This window comes from Balaenoptera borealis (genome assembly GCF_965194805.1).
Source record: "Balaenoptera borealis genome assembly, chromosome: 10".
Lineage (NCBI taxonomy): Eukaryota > Metazoa > Chordata > Mammalia > Artiodactyla > Balaenopteridae > Balaenoptera > Balaenoptera borealis.
Genome location: NC_138874.1, coordinates 101,961,783 through 101,981,682, shown reverse-complemented (window position 1 = coordinate 101,981,682; position 19,900 = coordinate 101,961,783). Strand labels below are relative to the sequence as shown.

The following is a 19,900-nucleotide window of genomic DNA, read 5'->3' as shown; positions in this document are numbered from 1 at the left end:
TCAAAACAAAATCTTATGATGTATATTTCAAAACCAAGATGGTGGCGTCCTAAGAAAATTCATGTGTAATTTACCTGTGTCATATATTAATTTCATAACACTCCCTAGCTGATAATTAAGTTACCATTTTCTCCCAGTACCAAGTGGGGAAATGGTTTTCTTTCCAGGTCATTGAAAGTAGAGACTGAAAGAATCATATTTTAAAGCCGCCATGCCAAGCTGCGGCCTTCATCAGCACTAATGTATTCTAAAAGCAGTATTTGGCGTCTGTATGTTGAAGACTTGGAGCTGGATTACATTTCTAAGTCAAAATGCAGTAAAGTTCACGTTCAGAAGAATTTCACCATAGTCCAATATTACCTTAATGGGCCTTTACGCCTCAAACCACATTTTAACCCCTGAATTCTCAGGGAGGGCTTGGTCATATCATTTTTCAAGAGAGATATTTCATGGTTTATTGTTTTTAATCCAAGAATAAGAAAAGGCACTTATGGAAAAAGGACTTTGGCTTAACTTGTAAAACTAAATGGATCCTGAGCTAGGAGGTCGAAAGGAGTCTTGCATGCTAAACGCCACACTGAATGAATTGCATATAAACTGCGCCCATATGAACAACAGCAATTGTTTCTTTTACCCAAGATTACAGTAGCTGCACTTCATTGAGGACAGGAGTATTTCTCCTTTATGCACAGCTAAACTGCAAAATGGACCATAACCTGGCCTTTTTAGGTTTTTCCCAAAGCACACAAGTGGCGTCTGAAATGCCTGGGGGCTAAGTAACAGATCATACAAGTCCTAATGGAAGTCTTGAGAAGAAGAAGAAGAAAGCAAAGGGGTTGAGGGAGGGGAGAGCGAGAGAGCAAGAGGGAGAGATGGAGAGAGAGAGAGAGAGAGCAAGAAGAGGAGAAAAGGAAGGTATATTCATTGGTGGACAGAGGTTGCTTCATGGGCTTTAGTCTCTCCATCTCTCCACCTGGTCTGTTTTTGCCTCGGATATGTTGACAGTGGCTCTCTATTTGGACGTTTCTTGATTAGATGAAAAAGGCAGAGCTATCACACAAAAGTAGTGTGGTGATAGGTTGATGAAACCTTGGCCTTGGAAGGGACATTTAGACATCTTCATTTATAGATAAGAAAACCAAGGCAACTAAAGACCAAGAGGTGAAGAGATTGCCTACACCTCTCAGCTTGGAAGGGATACAACTGCGACAAAGCTCTGATCTACCCTTCCCCAGGCTGCCACTCGTCCAGACCACCCCCCTGCCATGGCCCTGCAGTGACGTATCCCACAAGCCATCCTCTCCATTACAGAACCCTCAGGTCACTGTTCACGCGATAAAAGTTCAATTAGAAGAGACTTCAGATCCTAACAATAAGATGAACTGAGTTGAGAAATTAGAATCAGTAGCAAATTACCCATCGGTGTTCAATAACTACCGGTTACCAGCAGGTACCAGCACGATACTCTTTATTAGTACAGTAGATGAAGGTCAACATCACATCATTTGATCTAAATAATCAAAAGGTCCCATGACTATTTAGTAACAGAATTCAGACCCACAGAGAGACGTGATGAGTAGTCTTACTATTACAGTACATGAGCAATGGATATTCCTGAATCCTAACAGCTACAGTGAGTCCCCAACTTGCAATGGTTCGACTTAATGACTTTTTGACTTTACGATCATGTGAAAGTGATATGCATTCAGTAGAAACCGTACTTTGAATTTTGAATTTTGACCTTTTCTTGGGCTAGTGATACGTAGTCCAATCCTCTTCTCATGACGCCGGGCAGAAGCTATAGCTCCCACTCAGCCATGCAATCACAAGGGTAAACAACCAATACACCTACAACCAGTCTGCACCCAGACAACCACTCTGGTTTTCACTTTCAGGACAGTATTGTAAATTACATGAGATATTCAACACTTTATTATAAAATAGGCTCTGTGTTAGATGATTTTGCCCAACTGTAGGCTCATGTAAGTGTTCTGAGCACGTTGAAGGTAGGTGAGGCTAAGCGCTGATGTTCCGTAGGTTTGGGGTACTGTATTAAACACATTTATGACCTAATATTTTTAGCCTATGATGGGTTTATCAGGCCAGACCCCTATTTTAAGTCAGTGAGGGTCTGTATAGAGGAAACCACAGAGGAAAAGCCAGCACCTCTGCTGACAAAAGACACAGTGTGCAGCCCCCAAGTCCAATGTTCAGAGATGCTTTTGTATGTTGTTCGTATGTGAAAGCAGAAATCCAAATAGAGGTCAAATCTAAATGGTGGAGGCGTTAGAGAAAAATGTCATCCACTTTGTGATCCAATGAACACACCTCCCGTGCCTGCTCTGTGCTGGGTTCTGCGGACAGAGCAGTGAACAAGACCGGCGAGCTCCGCCTCTAGCCCCGTGGGAGAGACAGATAGATCAGTGCAGAGGTCCAAGAGAGAAAATTGGTGGCTGGGGAAGAAGGGGATCTCGCTTAGGCCAAGAAAGGCTTCTCTAAGGAGGTGACATTTCGCGTGAGATCTGAAGGAGGAGCAGGAGCCGCACCCGGGGCGAGGAAGGTGCATCCCCGGCCACAGAGCCAGCAGGTGGAAAGGTCTGGAAGTGGGACCGGCTTGGTGTGTGGGGACTGCGGGAAAGTGAGTGGAGAGGAGAGGGAGCCGAGTGGTACAAGACGTGGCCGGAGCCCTGTGGGCCTGGGTGGGTTTGGGTTTCTTCTGAGCACAATGGGGGCGCACTGAGGGCTTAGGAGCAGTCAATAGAGAGGCACACAAAGGCCTCGGGAGGGCTCTGCGCCCTAAGCCCTGCATTCAGGCCTCGCTAAGCACTTGCTGCATTGTCTTCGTGGACTCCTTTCACAACAGACTCTCGGCCCCTGATTTTCTCAGCTCTTTCTCTCCATGGCTTCGGAATGACCGCGAACAAGGGAGAAAGAAGAAAAGCCCCCGGCCCCAGGGGCCCCCTGTCTGCCCCACTTGGCGTGCAGAGCCCAGGAGCACAGCCAGAGGTTGGACGCGGAGAGCAGCCCTCTGCGGGCAGAGGCAGAGGGAAGATGAGAAGAGGGGCCAGAGACCAGACCAGGCACCTTTGCAGACCCCCGTCTCCCTGGGGCCCCCGAGGGATGGGGCAAGTGAAGGGCAGCGGAGGGGAAATGCAGGAACGCGAGTAATGCATTGAGATGCGCCAGTTGGCACTTACCTTTGGGACTGGAAAGGGTGTGGGATCCGGGTACCAAGACCCTGGTTCAAGTCCCAACTCAGACCGTGTGACAAAAGCTATTCTTTATAGGTTCTGTTTGCCCCCCAGACACTCTCTGTCCTTCCCCACCCTGTTCTATGCCGGAGGTTGGCTCCCTTGCCCTCGGCTTCCATTTGGATTTGGCCAGTGGAGGTAGGAGCTTGCTGGGTGTGAGGAGAGGGCGGTGCTGGTATTTATGCCCCCAGCTCCCTCACCTCCAGGCTGTGGCTTGTTAGCTGATGGGTTTCTTTTCTGCAGGGCTTGGTCCCAGCCAGGCAGCCCTATCACACAACCCTCTCCTGATGCCAGCTATAGCTTCTCCCTCTGGCCCTGCAGGCCTAGGGGCAGTCATGGCTTCCTGCTGTTGCCAGCTCTGGGCGCTGCCCCATCCCTGTTGGTCTCCTTGCCCCTGCTGGCATCTTCCATCAATGGCACCTTCATCAACTCTTCCTCATTCCCTGCCCACCCCCACCCCCCCGACGTGGACCATCTGTTTCCTCCTTTCTCCCTAATTGATGCAAAGGGCAGTTTCTTTGATTCTCCGAGACTTAGTTTTCCCCATTGGTAACGTCCCTGGTGGAAAATAAATCAAGCAAAATGCTATACAAGAAAGCCCACTGGCTATTCTCTGCAATATCCAAAAGGCAGAAAAGTCCAAATGTTCATCAATGGATGAACAGACAAACAGATCATAGTATACACATACAAAGGAATATTATTCAGCCATAAAAAAGAATGGCATATTGATACGTTCTACAATAGTGGTTGAACCTTGACAACATTATCCTAAATGAAAGAAGTCAGATACATACACATATTGTATGATTCCATCTGTATGAAACATTCAGACTAGATAAATCCATAGAGACAGAAAGCAAATTGGTAGTTGCCAGGGGCTGGGGGGCGTGGGAAGGAGGGATGTGGAAAAATTACTCAGTGGGTAAGGGATTTTACTTAGGAGTGATGAAGATGTTTTGGAACTAAAAAAAAAAGTAGTGGTTGCACAACATTGTGAATGTACTAAATACCGTGGAATTATTGACTTTAAAATGGTCAGTGGTGTGTTATATGAATTTCACCTGAATAAATTATTTTTTAAAAAGAAATTCTGTAAGAATCTCTAAAATGTTAGATACCAGAATTCTTCTAATCATAATAAAAAATATATGCAGCTAACAATACAACACACACCTAACAAGACAAGGCTTTAGAGTAATTAATACAAGAGCAAAATGAGTAGGTCAAGCAACTAGCTGATTACAGTTGGTGGCAAGGGCCAAGTTGCCCCCAAGCCCCACTGTGTAGCTGCAAAGGGTTCAGCTGCTATTGGAGCCCAGACCCTGGGGAAAGAGCCAACAGAGCAAAAACAGAAAGGATTGTAAAATACACACAAATAGTGGGTTCAAAAGCAAGGCAGTGGATAAGGTATCCCTCACTCTTCGAAAGTTCGATTTATGCCACTTTGCTTTTACAAAAGACCTACTTGAGTACGGGTTTTTGCTTTTACCAAAAAAAAGGTAATTTCTTCTTCACTTTATGCCATTTTGGCTTACTTCGAGTTTTGTAGGAACTGTCTACTTTTGGAGAGTGGGGGAAATCTGTATGCAACCTCTCCAGCCTCTCCAGAAGGATCCCTGTGTTAGATTCCTGCGGCTGCTATAACAAATTATCCCAAACTGGTGGACTTAAAACAACAAAATGTATTATCTTAGTTCTGGAGGCCAAAAATCAAAAATCATGGTGTTGACAAGGTCATTTGCTTTTTGAAGGCTCTAGGAGATAATCCTTCCTTGCCTCTTCCCAGCTCCTGGTCGTGGCCAGCAATGCTGGCATTCCTTGGCCTGTAGCTGCATCAGTCCAGTCTCTGCCTCTGTCATCAAATGGTGTTCTCCCCATGTTATCTTCACATCCCTTCCCTCCGTGTGTGTCTGGCTCTGTGCCTCGCCTCTTCTCACCACTCACAGTGGATGGGGGACCCTCCCCACTTCAGTATGTCATCTCACCTCATTATATCTACAACAACCTTATTCCCAAATAAGATCACATTTGGAGCTCCTGGGAAGGTTATGAATTCTTGGGGGATGCTAATCACCCCCAAGTACAGTCACTTTCAGAATAATTATAACACACTCCTAATAGTACTTACTATGAATCAGGCACTGCTTTATGTGTTTGACACACACTGACTCATTTATTCTTGGGACGACTCTAGGAGGTAGGTATTATTATAGACTCTGTCCTACAGATGGGGAAATTGGGCCACAGAGAGGTTAAGTAACTTGCCTAAGGTTATATAGCTAATATGTAGTAGAGAGAGGATTTGAACCCAGGTGGAAGCTTCCAGAGTCTGTTTGAACCCAGGTGGGAGCTTCCAGAGTCTGTCCTCTCAATATTATACTGGATTATCTCTCAGAAGAGTGGGATGGTCAAGTGCTTTAAAGCTACCTTCTTATAGAGACCAGGAAGCTCATAATAAAAATAGTAGCAACCAAAAGTACAATAAGAACAGCTGGGGACTTCCCTGGTGGTCTAGTGGTTAAGACTTCACCTTCCAATGCAGGGGGTGCAGGTTCAATCCCTGGTCAGGGAGCAAAGATCCCACATGCCTCCTAGCCAAAAATAAAACAAAACATAAAACAGAAGCAATATTGTAACAAATTCAATAAAGACTTTAAAAACGGTCCACATCAAAAAAAAACTTTAAAAAAAAAAAGAAAAGCTAACATGAGAAGTACTTTACAAGTGGGAGGTAGACTCTGTCAATACCCTCATCTTTATAGAGGAAGATACAAAGACCTAGAGACAAATGAACCTGTGTACAAAACAGAAACAGACTCACAGACATAGAGAACAGACTTGTGGTTGCCAAGGGGAAGGGGGGCAGGGAAGGGAAGGACTGGGAGTGTGGGATTAGCAGATGCAAACTATTATATATAGGATGGATAAACAACAAGGCCCTACCGAGAAAAAGACTGTCTGTACATATGTACTGAGTCACTTTGCTGTACAGCAGAGATTGGCACAGCATTGTAAATCAACTTCAACAAAAAAAATAATAAAACCAAAAAAACCCCAAAAATCAACACCAAAAAAACCACAAAGACCTAGAGACACTAAGTCAATTGCCCGTGGGAACACAGCTAGTAAGCTCTAGAGCAGATTCCTCTATTATGTTCATAATTACTATTTTATGTTGGTGGCCAGATCCTCCCATCCACCTTGGGAACTGGTAGATATCTTAATATACCACCTGAAATCTCATTTGCAATGGATCTGACTAGACAGGAAGACTGGCTTTCTGGAGAAACAAACACGGAGCCTTGATTTATAGTGTTTGCCAACTTGCACGGTGTAAATGCTCTCACCATGGCTGATTTCAAGCCCCAACGTGATGTCAGTGACCCAGACCCAGGAAGAGGTCTAGCACATTCAGCCCTCGTGAGCCTATCAAGCTGGCTCAGTCACACCACTGCCCCAGGGATCTTTCGTATAAGGTTGATGTGGGCTCTTTTTTTTTTTTTTTATAAATTTATTTATTTATTTATTTTTGGCTGTGTTGGGTCTTCGTTTCTGTGCGAGGGCTTTCTGTAGTTGTGGCAAGTGGGGGCCACTCTTCATCACGGTGCGCTGGCCTCTCACTATCGCGGCCTCTCTTGTTGCGGAGCACAGGCTCCAGACGCGCAGGCTCAGTAGTTGTGGCTCACGGGCCTAGTTGCTCCGCGGCATGTTGGATCCTCCTAGACCAGGGCTCGAACCCGTGTCCCCTGCATTGGCAGGCAGATTCTCAACCACTGCGCCACCAGGGAAGCCCTATGTGGGCTCTTGAAAGCAAACAAAGCTCCAAGTCTTCTGGATCAAGACTCAGAGACAAAGATTCCTTTAGCTTTTAGAGGTACAGCCAGGGTGAACAGGGTCAGGGAGGCAATTTCCTGGGCAGGCATGGAATGTGCTTGGTATAATCCCAAGAGGTCCATGACACTTATGAGAATTAAGAGGTAATATTTTTACTTAGTATGTGGAAGATGCTTAAATAATTAACAACTATTAAATTATTATAAGATCATTATAACAGAACCTTGCATTTGCAAGAAACCTTCCCATCATTTATAATGTTTAAGCTTTAGGATATTCTCGACTTCAAGATTAGATGGAGGGCTTTACTCTCACTGGACAGCTGAAGAAACTGAGGCTAAGAGAGGAGAAACAACTTGCCTAAGGGCATGCAGCAGAGCCAGTCTGGAACCTGGGTCATCCGAGCCAAGGCTTGGAACCTGCAAAGCCAACTTTCTGGGAGTTGGTTTGATCCAGGTGAGACCAGGAGCAAGTTTGCCTTGGGAGTGTGTCCCTCCTCTGTGCATGGGTGAAGCTGGGAGTGGGCAGAGGGTGGGCTGGACAAGACCCCCCCCAGCCTGACTGATGAAGCTGGGCCCCCAGGCCTTCAGGGCAGGTGAGGCGTTCCCCAGGCACAAGGATTTCAAGGAAAGAGGTGGGCATTGGGCAATTGCTGATCTGAGAAGCCAAGGTCCCATCAGAGGATCTTTCTGAAAATCTGGAAAATCAAGTCCTGGGTAGAAGTCTACAGGGAGATAAATAAATATTTGTGCTCTGGCCTCTGCCCTCTGCTGCCATCTCACCTAAACATAGCTCCTCATTTTGTTCTAGAGAAGGAAGGTGGTGTGACTTCAAATGTCATGGAATTTAGGAAGCAAAGAACCTTTTTAGGATTATGAGCATATCAAGAGAAACTTTTTTTTTTAAATTAATTTATTTAATTTATTTATTTTTGGCTGCGTTGGGTCTTCATTGCTGGGTGTGGGCTTTCTCTAGTTGTGGCGAGCGGGGGCTACTCTTCGTTGTTATGTGCAGGCTTCTCATTGCGGTAGCTTCTCTTGTTGAGGAGCCCGGGCTCTAGGTGTGCGGGCTTCAGTAGTTGTGGCACGTGGGCTCAGTAGTTGTGGCTCGCGGGCTGTAGAGCGCAGGCTCAGTAGCTGTGGCGCACGGACTTAGTTGCTCCGCGGCATGTGGGATCCTCCTGGACCAGGGCTCAAACCTGTGTGCCCTGCATTGGCAGGTGGATTCCTAACCACTGCGCCACCAGGGAAGCCCAAGAGAAACTTTTTAACCCAATCTACACCTCCAGTCTCTCATTTCCTGCCTCCCATCTACCGACATAGCAATATTGTTAAATTTTTGTAACTCTTTATTTTGAAAAGATTACAGACTCACAGGAAGTTGTAAGTATAGTACACAGAGTAGTCCCATGAACCCTTCACCCGGCTTCCCCCAATGGTGACATCTTGTGTAACTAGTACAATATTGAAACCAGAAAATTGACATTGATACAATACTGTTAACTAGACTACCGACCTTGTTCAGTTTTTACCAGTTTTTATATGCACGCCTGTGTGCTGGGGGAAGGAGGTGTAGTCCAGTGCAATTTGATCCCTCATATAGATTCATATAACCACCACCAAATAGGATCCAGACTATTTCATCACCACAAAGAAACTCCCTCATGCTGTCCTTTATAGACTCACCCCCACCCACTCTTGTCCCTGTCCCCTGGCAACCACCCATCTGTTCTCCATCTCTGTAGTTTTGTCGTTTTGTGCATGTCACATGAATGGAATTATACAGTATGAAATCTTTGGAGATTGGCTTTTTTCAATAAGCATAATGCCCTTACCCATGTTGTTACATGTTATGGGTTAAACTGTGTCCCACTCAAATTTATATGTTGAAGTCCTAACTCCTACTGCCACAAAATGTGACCTTATTTGGAAACAGTGTCATTGCAGATGTAATTAGTTAAGATGAAGTCATACTAGAGCAGGGTGGGCCCCGAGTCCAATATGACTGGTATCCTTATAAAAAGGAGAAATTTGGACACAGACAGGCACACAGGGACAACACCATGTCATGATTGGAGTTATGCTGTCACAAGCCATGGAACTGCCAAAAGCTAGGAGAGAGGCTGGGAAGAGTTCCTTCCCTAGCACCTACAGAGGGAGCATGGCCCTTCTGACACCTTGATCTTGGACTTCTAGCTTCCAGAACTAAGACAATAAATTTCTGTTGTTTAAGCCACTCATTTGTATGATACTTTGTTACAGCAACTAGCTAACCAATACATTGCATTTCTGCAAAGTTTGTTCTTTTTATTGCTGAGGAGTATTCTACTGTGTGGATATATGAGAAGGTTTAACCATTCACCCATTGGAGGATGTTTGGATTGTTTTTAGTTTTAGGCTATTACAAATAAAGCTGCTATGAACGCTCATGTACAGGTTTTTGTCTGAACATAAGTCTTTATTTCTCTGGGATAAATTTCCAAGAGAGTGACTGCTGGATCTTAAGGTAAGTGTATGTTTAGTTGATAAGAAACTATGAAACAATTTTCTCATATCATTAATTTTTATGATGCATAGATTCTTCCAGCCTCTGTTAAGCACTCCTTCCTTTTTTAAAGACTTCAGTGGACTCTTAGAGTGAAGGTGGAAGGAGGGGAAGATGGAGTCACAGCTTGAAAGCATGCAAATATGATAGAAATATGGCATTCTGATAACTTACGTTGCCAACAATGGCACAGTGGATTAACTAAAAAGAGCCACAGTCAACGTTGGTTATCTGAATGAAGTCAGCAATTCGACAACACTGATTCAATACTTACCATGTGCCAGGCACCAACCTGGATGCTGCGAAGGCCACACAAACTGGGATGGAGACTTGTTCCTCAAAAGCCTCTTAAGCTGGTGTACGAGGTAGACATGTATACAAATAACCTTTGTGTTATCCAGTATGAGTAAGAGGACAGGGAACTGTGAAACATTCATAATCCAAAACAGCAGCTAAACCCAAAATTACAAGCACTGAGATCTGGAGTGTACAAAACAATCTTACTCCCATCTTAATTTCTTCTTACTTAGTCTGTTATTACCTAAAATATAAGTAGACGGCTTGGAGATAGGGCTGAGATGAAAATCTAATCCTGCACAAACCAGAAAGTGAACATTAAGGCTCAGAGTCACTTTTAGATGGTTCGAGCTCCTGGAAATGGAGTATGACAGTTGGATTAGTCACAAAAACAAGAAGTGTTTTATTGGATTATCTGGATCTTCTGTCAGGTTGAACCCATTCACTCATAAGCACTCTCATGCTCCGAAAAGCTCTTTGCAGGGAACACATTCACCACCTACCAGTTTTCCTTGTCAATCCGTCACTTTTTCCCTTCCTTGCCCTTCGAAGAAACAAAGTCTGAGGAATTCAGGCTGAGCCTTGATTAAGGGCTTATGGGCAAGTCTGTGGCTTCATCATCTCTTCTGGATGGAGAGCTTTTAAGGCCCAAAAGAGGACTAACCCAGCATTTAATCTAACCAACAAAGCTTCCTTAAATAAAGTGAGTAGACCTCCTTTGTCCTGGCCTTAGAAGAGGAATTTTTATTGACCTAACACATCCCATAAATGTTTTACCCATTGATTTGTCTTTTGTAAGTTTTAGCTGAGCACAGGATGATATTTAGCTTTCCAGCATTGATGTCCTCTGCCTTTCTAGTGTTTACATGAGAGATGGGGAGCCCAGGGCTGAATCAAATAGGAGAGCCACTACTGGGGTATTAGTCTGTGAAGACAGATCTCCAAGATCACAAACCAGAAATAGAATAGGATAGAGGCTGCTGGTTATCTGAATATCCATTTACTTCTGAGCTTTCACTGAGCATGGGCACCAGCTGCACTACATTTCTCAGACTTCCCTGCATCTAGGTGTGGTCACATGACCAAGCTCTGGCCAATGGGATGTGAGCAGAAATGATATGTACAATTTCCATGCCATGACCTTTAAAGAAAGGAGGGTGAGCTCCTCTGTCTCTATCTTGCCTCATGGAAAGCTGACATGGTAGAGAGCCACTTTGGAGCATGCTCTCAAGAATAATACCTCAGGGATGGTGGAAGAAAAAGAGCTAGAGATTCTGGGTCCTCACCTCTGCAGAGCCACCTCAACAACCAACTGCCTATTCTTGGGCAATCTCATGAAAGTAAGATTAACTTCCATCTTTCTTGCTTAAGCCAATGTTATTTTCATCTTTGAAACAGCAGCTGAACTTGTATTCTGCTAATACATGGAATAAATCCAAGGGAGAGAGCCAATCAAAGTATGAGATGGAAAGAATCAGGAAAACAGAGAAGCAGGAAAGGGTCTGCAATGGGAAAAGCAACAGATGGAGAGTGGCACAATCAAGTGTATAGGATGGCTCTCTAGCACTGAGCAGGTAGTAGCCACTCAACCAACATGTGTGGATGGAAAGGTCTCTCCTAGCAGTCAATGTCCATCACTCAAATGCAACACCCTCTTTCTTACTTCCTGGCCTTTGCACATGCTTTCCCTTTAACCTGGATCCCCTCCTCACCTCAATCATCCCCAACACTTGGATAAATGCTGCTCATCCTTCAGATTTCTGCATGAACGTGGCTTTCTTGGGGAGAGACCTTTTCTGGTGAGGCACTCCTCCTCTGTGCTCCCCCCAACACCTCCCCTGCCTGCCCACCTGCCTGCTCATTTTCCTGACTCCGCCTCCAGACTGAGAATTCTAGGAGGGCAGGGACCACACCTGACCGTTAGCCGTTGTACTCCAAGGCTGGCCCCCAGACTACACACAGGATGCTCATTGACCCTGGTAAGAGTCACAAAGCTGGAAGCAGGCTTTCAAAGCTTGAGATCAAACCAGTTACCTGAGAATTTGGGAGGCTTTGGCCAGAATTAGACTCTCTCTAGCAAACCCCACCTCCTGGGGAAACCCAGCCAAGTGCCCAAATGCCTCTGCCCTTGAGGAAAACAACTGGGGGGTCCCGTCTTCCAGCAGAGGCTGCTACTCATTTGCAATACTGATGAGCCATTTCCTCTCTTAACTTCCCCCTCTTTCGGCTGTAGTTGAGTTGAGGGTTTGTTTTGCTCGCTTCTTTCTCACTTTCCACCTGGGCTTTTATGTTTCCGATTGTCGATTGTCGTTCTGCTATCTAGAGCTGAGCACTGTTGCTCACAGCTGCCTCTGTCCCCCACAGCCCCCCTACCTCTGCTGAGCACCCAGCACGGGGCTCCTCCACTCCCGACACCTGCAGCGCCAAATGAACGCTCCTCTTTCATCACCAGTCCCCCTTTGCCGGCGACTTTTTCATATCTTAATAAGGCTCAAATCAGTTCAAGCAATTTCTTCAAAAGCCACACAGATTATTCAAAACAACAACAATAGGGGAGGAATCAAAGCAGTTAAACTACAAAAATTATCTGGTATACACAACCCATGGGTCTCTTGCCTCCTTTGACGATCATGTCACGTTACGGGGGAGCGGGCAGAGCAGGCTTGCTGGAAAACATCCCAGTGTCCTCCAGCACCAGGTCACCCCGCGGCCCAGGCTTCTCCCAGGAGCTAGGCGACTCGTCCAGGCTGCCAGCTCACAGGCCTGCCACCCGCGCAGGGCCCGGCATTCACAAGGACCTGTGCCTGGTTTAACGCTCCGCTCTCATGGTGTTGAATTCTTCATCACTTTTGAATAAGGGCTCATGTTTCCATTTTGCACTGGGCCCTGCAAATTAGGCAGCTTGCACTGTTCTTTGGGGTTAAGTCTTGGGAGTCACAGTTGCCTTCCCCCAGGCCAGGCTCAGAGCCTCCCAGTATCATAAGGCCCTCAGAATTGCAGACCATCGGAAGCAGAAAGGGTCGTGGGACGAGGGTGCTGTAGGACAAAGGTCCATGCTGGATTTGAATCCCACCCTACCATTTACCACCTGTAGGCTAATTATCCCACACTTCTGAGCCTCAGTTTCCTCATTTGTGAAACAAAGGAAACCATACCTTCCCTCCTAAATTTGTTGGGAGGTTCAAAGGAGATAATTTACCAGAACAAGGCACCTGGAAGAGACTAGGGCTTTAAATATTTGAGGCTGGAAAGTGGCCATTTGAGGAATTTCAGACAGTCTCTGTAGTTTATGAGGGGAAAAAAAGTAAATTTGTCTTTGGAACAGACATTCCCTTTGTTTAAGGAGGGGCCACATCACTGAGTCATTTTGGTCCTACTGGTAAGGCCAGCTCCCATCCTAATGTATACCGTTTACAAATGTCAACTGGAGACTCTCCAGATGAATCCTAAAATCAGAAATTTTTTTATGTAAAACTTGGAACTTCAGTGTCCAATGCCAGAAAAAAATCACTGTGTGCTCTTGGGAGATGAGTTTGTTGTTTTGACCGAAGCTGAGCTCACGAGCGATCCAGTGCCAGGACCTACCCCGATGAGGAGGGAGGTGCAGGCTTGGCCCCCAGTACTGGGCTGAGGCTGTTGAGTTGCCCCGGCAGGACTGTTTAAGCTGATGAAGCGGACCTGATGAAACCAGAAAGGTCTGTGGTGACTGTGGGTGTGTCAGATGGCAACCTGACAGGTGGGAGTGGGAGTTTCCCCCGGAGGGAAAGGAGGTTCCCACTCTCAGGCTTCCTGCAACTGGGCTGAATCCTGGTGAAGGCGATGAGGTGGCCTTCGGACTGGAAGGGAAGAAGCCCTTCCTCTCTCTGAGAATGGCCTGAACTCCTCGGCAGAAATATTCTGAGGGTACCTTTTGGGTCCTCTAGCCTCAGGAAGGCCCAGGAACAGCTATGCAAGCCCAAGCTTAGCCTTTTTGTTAAATTCTGTTGTCCCCAAACATTCAGTAAAGTTACAAGATTTCCATTTTTTAAAAAAATCACGTTGTACCACTTAAATATATACAATTTTTAGTTGTCAATTATAACTCAATAAAGCTGGAGAGGGCAGTTATACCATTTCCATCCTCTCTTAGCTGTGCTTTGGGGACTTAGGGAAGGAGCTCACATCCATGTTAGGGATGCAGATGTACAAGGGTGAGGGTCAACAGCCTGGAAAACACGATGCTAGAGGTGCCAGCTGAGCTCAAGGGGAGCACTCATGCAGAGCAAGGAGGCTGGTGGGGATGACAAGCCACCACCCGGGTAGACTTGTGAAACACACATACACACATTCCTCAGGGTTCCCAGAAATACCCTAGAGAAGAGAACTTCCTTGGAGAGTGGACTTCCTTTATCCTATGAGATGGGGATTTGGATTATTGTTATATGGTCACAGATGACTGAACAGGTATGGGAGTTGGCAGGAAAGAGGGGAGGTCAACTGGGTTCCATATGTAAAATTATTTAATCTGACACTTAATGGCTAATACAATAATAATTATTATTATTTTGCGGTTGAAGAAAATACAACCCATAAAGTGGAACGAATTTTCTCACATGTCCATGGTTGCTTTGTTCCACCCCCTGCCTGGAGAGCCTGCTCTGTCCACAGTTCCAGGAGGAACCGCCCACGGCCACATGGGACCATTGCCCCTAATCACAGTTGATCCGACCAGGAGCCAACACCTGATCCAAACTAAGCCAATCAAATTCTCTCTCCTCAGTATTTAAAGTTGGACCAAGTGATCATTGGTCTTAAGTGTGTCTGTGAGCTGTGAGGAATGGAGAGTGTCGAGTCTGGAATCATTGCCGAGGTCAGCCAAAGCCACGGGCAGACAGCTTAAGGAGGAGCGGAAAGTAGGCCCAGTAGGGAAAGTCCTACACAGGAGGAGAGCTGAGCTGGGATGTCTGGGACGCTGTGGAAACAGGCTTCCCTGTGTGCCGAGGAGAGGTGGTGCCTTCCCACTTGCTGTGAGGTCAAGCTGAACTTCCCACAGCGGGGGTCCCAGGAGCTGGCCCTGAATACTTACAATAAGGCCGATGTTTTTTATTTGAACTAAATTGCAAGAGCTTTTTTCTCTGCAACCGGCAATCCCTGAGCCAAGTCACCAGAGAGGGCGCAGGCTGCCTGATGGACCCCCAGCCCAGGGCTCTTTCTGTGGCACCACAGTGTCTGCTTCTTCCCTTGGGATAAGGCAGATTTCTTTAGTATTAAGTAGATCTGTCCACGTATTTTTGTAGTATAAAAATAATTTTTCTTATATCCTCACAAAGTTGTGGATGGGACACAATGCCCAGAAATGGCCCAAGTCTCTACCTGAGGATCTAAGTAGGGATAGTCACATGTTGCCTGCAAGCCCCTCAGCAGGCAGTGGCTAATGCCAGCTTGGGGACCAAAGGGACCTTTGTCTGAGGCCTGGCAGAGCTCCCTGTTCTGGACCAGGCACTCAGGTTGCAAATCCTGACATCAGGTGATTCCCAGAAAACAGTGAGACTCCAGCCTGCGGTGGCCAAGTTCCATGTATTATTTCCCTGCTAGGAAACAAATAACTTGGCAGGCGAAGCCACTGGGGAACTTCCCATCATCAGTGAGAAAGCCGTGACCCGTTCTGTCTGGGGCTCTCTGTACATAATGGTCCACTTAACTTCTCCATTGGCCCATTGTTTTGCTGCTATTTATCTGGGACCCTCAGTCAAAGATAAACTTCCTCAAAATAACAACATGAAAAATAATAGCTGAGCCCCTGTTAGTACCACGCCCTTTGTATACATTCTTGTTAGCCCCCAAAGTCACCATATAAAATAGGCAGCACCACTGCAGTTTACAGAGAAACAAGCTGTGGCTCAGAGAGTTAGTAACTATTTCACCTGAAGTCACTGGGCTGGTAAGTAACAGAGCTGGAGGTCCACTCCATTCTGCCAGCATTTATTGAGTTCATAAACTGTGCTCTGGACACGTTGTCTGAATTCCTTCATTTCCTCTTCACAAGCAACCCTATAATAGTTACACTAATATATCAATATGTATAAGAAAGCTGAATCAGAAGAGGCTAAGTATTGATAATTTGCCCAAATGGATGGTAGAGGTGAGATGTGAACTCGATTCTGCCTGGTCCCCAAATCGGAGGTTCTGCCCAGGGTCCCTCCTAAGTTCTCTTCCGAGCCCTTCTCTGGCAGGGCCTGGCTGGGGCTGGTTGTTGAGGTCCAGCTGAGACGCTAACTGAGGTGTGTGTTGAGGCCTTGTCCCTTCCCCGTATTGCACACAGCCTCTCCTCGACTTCACAGCTGCTCTGTAAGGTGGGCAGGTCTCACCCCTGAAGCCCCACCTCCTGAGGCCCAGACAGGTGCTCTGTCAATTCCAAGATCACACAGCAGGTAAGTGGCAGAGCTGGGCCTCGGACATGATCTCTCTCTCCACAGAGCCACACTGCATCTTTATGAGATTTGCAACAGGATAATCTGGTGAAAAGAAACAAGTGAAAAAAGGTAGCCTTTGAGGCAGGATAACAGGCCACAAGAGAGGAAACGTTCCAACATCGCAAACCCCCTGAGGTTCCTCCACCACAGTTAGCAATCTCAGGGGTCCCGACGAGACCAGCCTTGTTTCCAGAAACATCTGGTGAAGTTATGGAATCAAGCTGCCTTTGTGATTACACAACAGCAGATCCACCAGTTCTCATCTACCACCCACCTGAAATGAAGAGGAGAAGACACTTGTCAGTGGGCAGTTTCCCTGGACAACAGACTGAGACTCAGAGGTGTTCTTGTGCAGGAGGCATATTGGGGCATGATCTGCCATCCACACCTGCAAGCATAGGGAGGGACGCGGGACTGGACTGAGGGAGAGGCTGGGCCACTGCACAGTCACTACAGAGGCCTCTGCTGATCCCACGGGGGCTCTGGAGACAGGATGGCCCCCGCTGTTGTCCTGAATCCACACAGGGGGCCGAGGTTGTGTACCCCGACGTGGACCAGTCATTAAACTCAAGATGCCACAGGGACTAGGCATACAGTCAAACAAGCAGCTCCCTTTGGCTGAGGACAGTTCCTGGCTGTGAGCCGCCAGCAGTCATCCCTGCCAGCAGCTGAGTTCATAGGGACCCCCGTTCTAAAGAGGAATCTGGGGGTGCACCATAGCATCCACTATAAATAGACTTTAGGACGTGCCCAGGTGCACGCACATGCAGGATTACACACACACACACACACACACACACACACACACCCGGTCCTGTCTGAGTCCCTGCAGCCTCACCCCACCCCCTAAGAATTCCAATTTGCAAGAAAGCACTGTTAGATATCACCCTCTGAAAGGAAAAAAGAGAGACTTAATTCCCCAAAAGTGTTGCTGTTTTAAGAGCTAAAGTAGGAAGCATGAAAAAGTCCCCGAAATTTGCACCGGCTTTGGCCTGCCTCACCATTATGAAGGATTGTGTTATTACTCAATTACATAATAGATGGTTGCCTAATTTACCCACTGTATATAGATTTTTTTTAAAAAATCCATTTCCCTCATAAACAAGAGCATAATTTTAACCACCAAACCACTCAAAATCTTAACCCCAAGCCACCTTATTTGCATTTTTTCCCGACAGAGCCTACATTTTTATTTCTTTAATTGGACAATTTTGAGCATGAAGCCTGACCACCAGCCGTGCTGGGTGATAACATCCTCACTCTCCAGCCACATTCACCCCTCTCCCCCGACTTCCAGAATTAAAGGAATGTTTAATGGCTTCGGGCCACTTCCAGAGTTAAAAGAACGTTAGAAGATTTGGGGCTCAGTCTGTTGGGTCACGAGAGGATACAAAGTGAGAGGACAGGTCCCCCTGAGCCCCGTCTTGGTTTTCGCATCTCAAAAAGTTGCCGAAAATATTAGGGCTCTTAAACTTCCACGTGTTCCCTTACTGGAGTTCTGAGAGCCTCGGAGAAGCTGGGAGAACCATAGGAAAAATGAAAAGAGGACAAAAGACAAATGAGTAGGTGATTTGCTAAAAAAATCCTTGAAGTGTCTCTCCAGTTGTATCTTTTCCCAACTCCCTCTTTCTTTTAATTACTTCATCTTACAGAAAAAGGCAACCGTAACTCAAATTTTCCAGGCCCAACATCATCCATTTCCCTATTAATGCAGATGTGCTTGTCCTAATGAGCACAGGTGGCAGATTTACAGTATAATAGCTTAAAAATCTCTCTACCCGATTCTCTGCTTGTTCACATTTTTTTCTGTTTTGTTCGTTTGTTTTTATTATCGTTGTTATTTTTAATCTTCCAAATTCTCGAAGAATGCTTCTCCAAGGCAAGGTCTTTGGGGGCCTTTAATGCCAGGGTAACTCTGCACTTAACTTACAGCCATGGTACCATTCAAGATCAAAGAAGCAAGGCGGGATTAATGGAAACGAATTGCTGTTTCTTTGTAAGAATTTCTGGATGTTAACCATCTCTGACCGTGTGTCAACTCCTTCCAACTTCATTCATCAATAGACTCTCCTGAAACCTCATGGATCCCCTGGTCTATAATCTTCTTTTGTTTCTGTAATGAGATGAAGGGAAATAACTTCCACTGAAATAAGTTCCAATTAATTATGCCTCTGAGTAAATCTTTTGGATCATGATAAATGGCTCACAGTAAGAAGCGCCAACTCTCCCGGAATATGTGTGTGTGTGCTCCCTTTTTGTTTCTTGTTTCTTTTAGGAAGTAAGGAAAAATCAAACCAGATTTCAAAACTCAAAAATTGATTGCAGTTAAATATTTTGGAGGATGATCCATGATTTGGAAGATGAGACTGATAGAGCCTCAAACCTTCTGGAAACACTCTTTGGGTGGGAGGAACTGGACTCATTTTTTTTTTCCTGTTAAATTTAAATCCTATGAAAGTATCTGAAATTATCTACATATAGAGACCTGCTGGGGAGTGTGTTGCGGGGGGGGGGGGGGTGAGTAGGGGGCAGGGAATAAGAGAGTAAGTTTAAACAGAAATTTTGTTTTTTGAAAGCAAAAGTTTTATTATAAGTCTGGATTTTGCAAGGGGAAAGTTAACGTTTGCTTTAAAAGTCGTTGGATGGCTTTGGATAAAAGTTTACATGAGTTTCTAAACTGGGATATTATTGGCCCCCAAGTAATAATGTGAAATTTATAGATGTTTCCTATACACAGATTACATATGAAACCGGCATGGGGGCAGGGGTGGCACTCAGCCAGTTGAGTGCTAATTCTCAACCAAAGAGAGGCCAGAATAGAAATAAAAGAGCCCAGGGAACACCATCATTTAAAAGGAAGGTAGACAAGGAAGAGATGCTGGGACAGGTAACTGAGACAAAATAGTTATCCTTTTAAAAATTCTTTTAAGACGTTTTTTAAAAATTGAAGTATAGTTGACGTAGAATATTCTATGTTTCAGGTGTATAACATAGTGATTCAACATTTATACATTGTGAATTAATTACCTTGATAAGTCTAGTAACCTGTCACCGTACAAAGTTATTGCAATATTATTGACTATATTCTCTATGCTGTGTATTACATCCCTTTGACTTATTTATTTTATAACTGAAAATTTCTACCTCTTAATCCCCTTTCACCTATTTTGCCCAGCCCTCCACCCTGATCCCCTCTGGAAACCGCCAGTTTGTTCTCTGTATCTATGCCTCTGTTTCTGTCTTGCTTTGTTTGTTTGCTTGCTTTGTTTTGGTTTGCTTTTTAGATTCCACATATAAGTGAAAGTCATATAGTATTTGTCTTTCTCTGTCTGACTTATTTCACTTAGCCAAATGCCCTCAGGGTCCATCCATGTTATCACAAATGGCAAGATTTCATTCTTTTTTATGGTTAAGTAATATTCCATTGTGTGTGTGTGTGTATACACATACATACAATATCTTCTTTATCCATTCGTCCATTAATGGACATTTAGGTTGCTTCCATATCTTGGTTGCTGT

At 45.4% G+C, this 19,900-nt stretch overlaps 1 long non-coding RNA gene across 2 annotated transcripts in view; it reads right to left on the bottom strand.

The window, feature by feature from the left end:
• LOC309636000 overlaps positions 1-19,900 on the bottom strand; it is a 127,436-nt gene that overhangs the window by 15,531 nt on the left and 92,005 nt on the right. Inside the window, exon 5 of one of the 2 annotated variants that reach the window (XR_014249162.1) lies at positions 3,849-9,985. The exons of the other annotated variant lie outside the window; for it this stretch is intronic. This is a non-coding gene — a long non-coding RNA (uncharacterized lncRNA). Of the gene's footprint in view, positions 1-3,848; positions 9,986-19,900 lie in introns of those variants that run through there. 2 annotated transcript variants of the gene reach the window in all.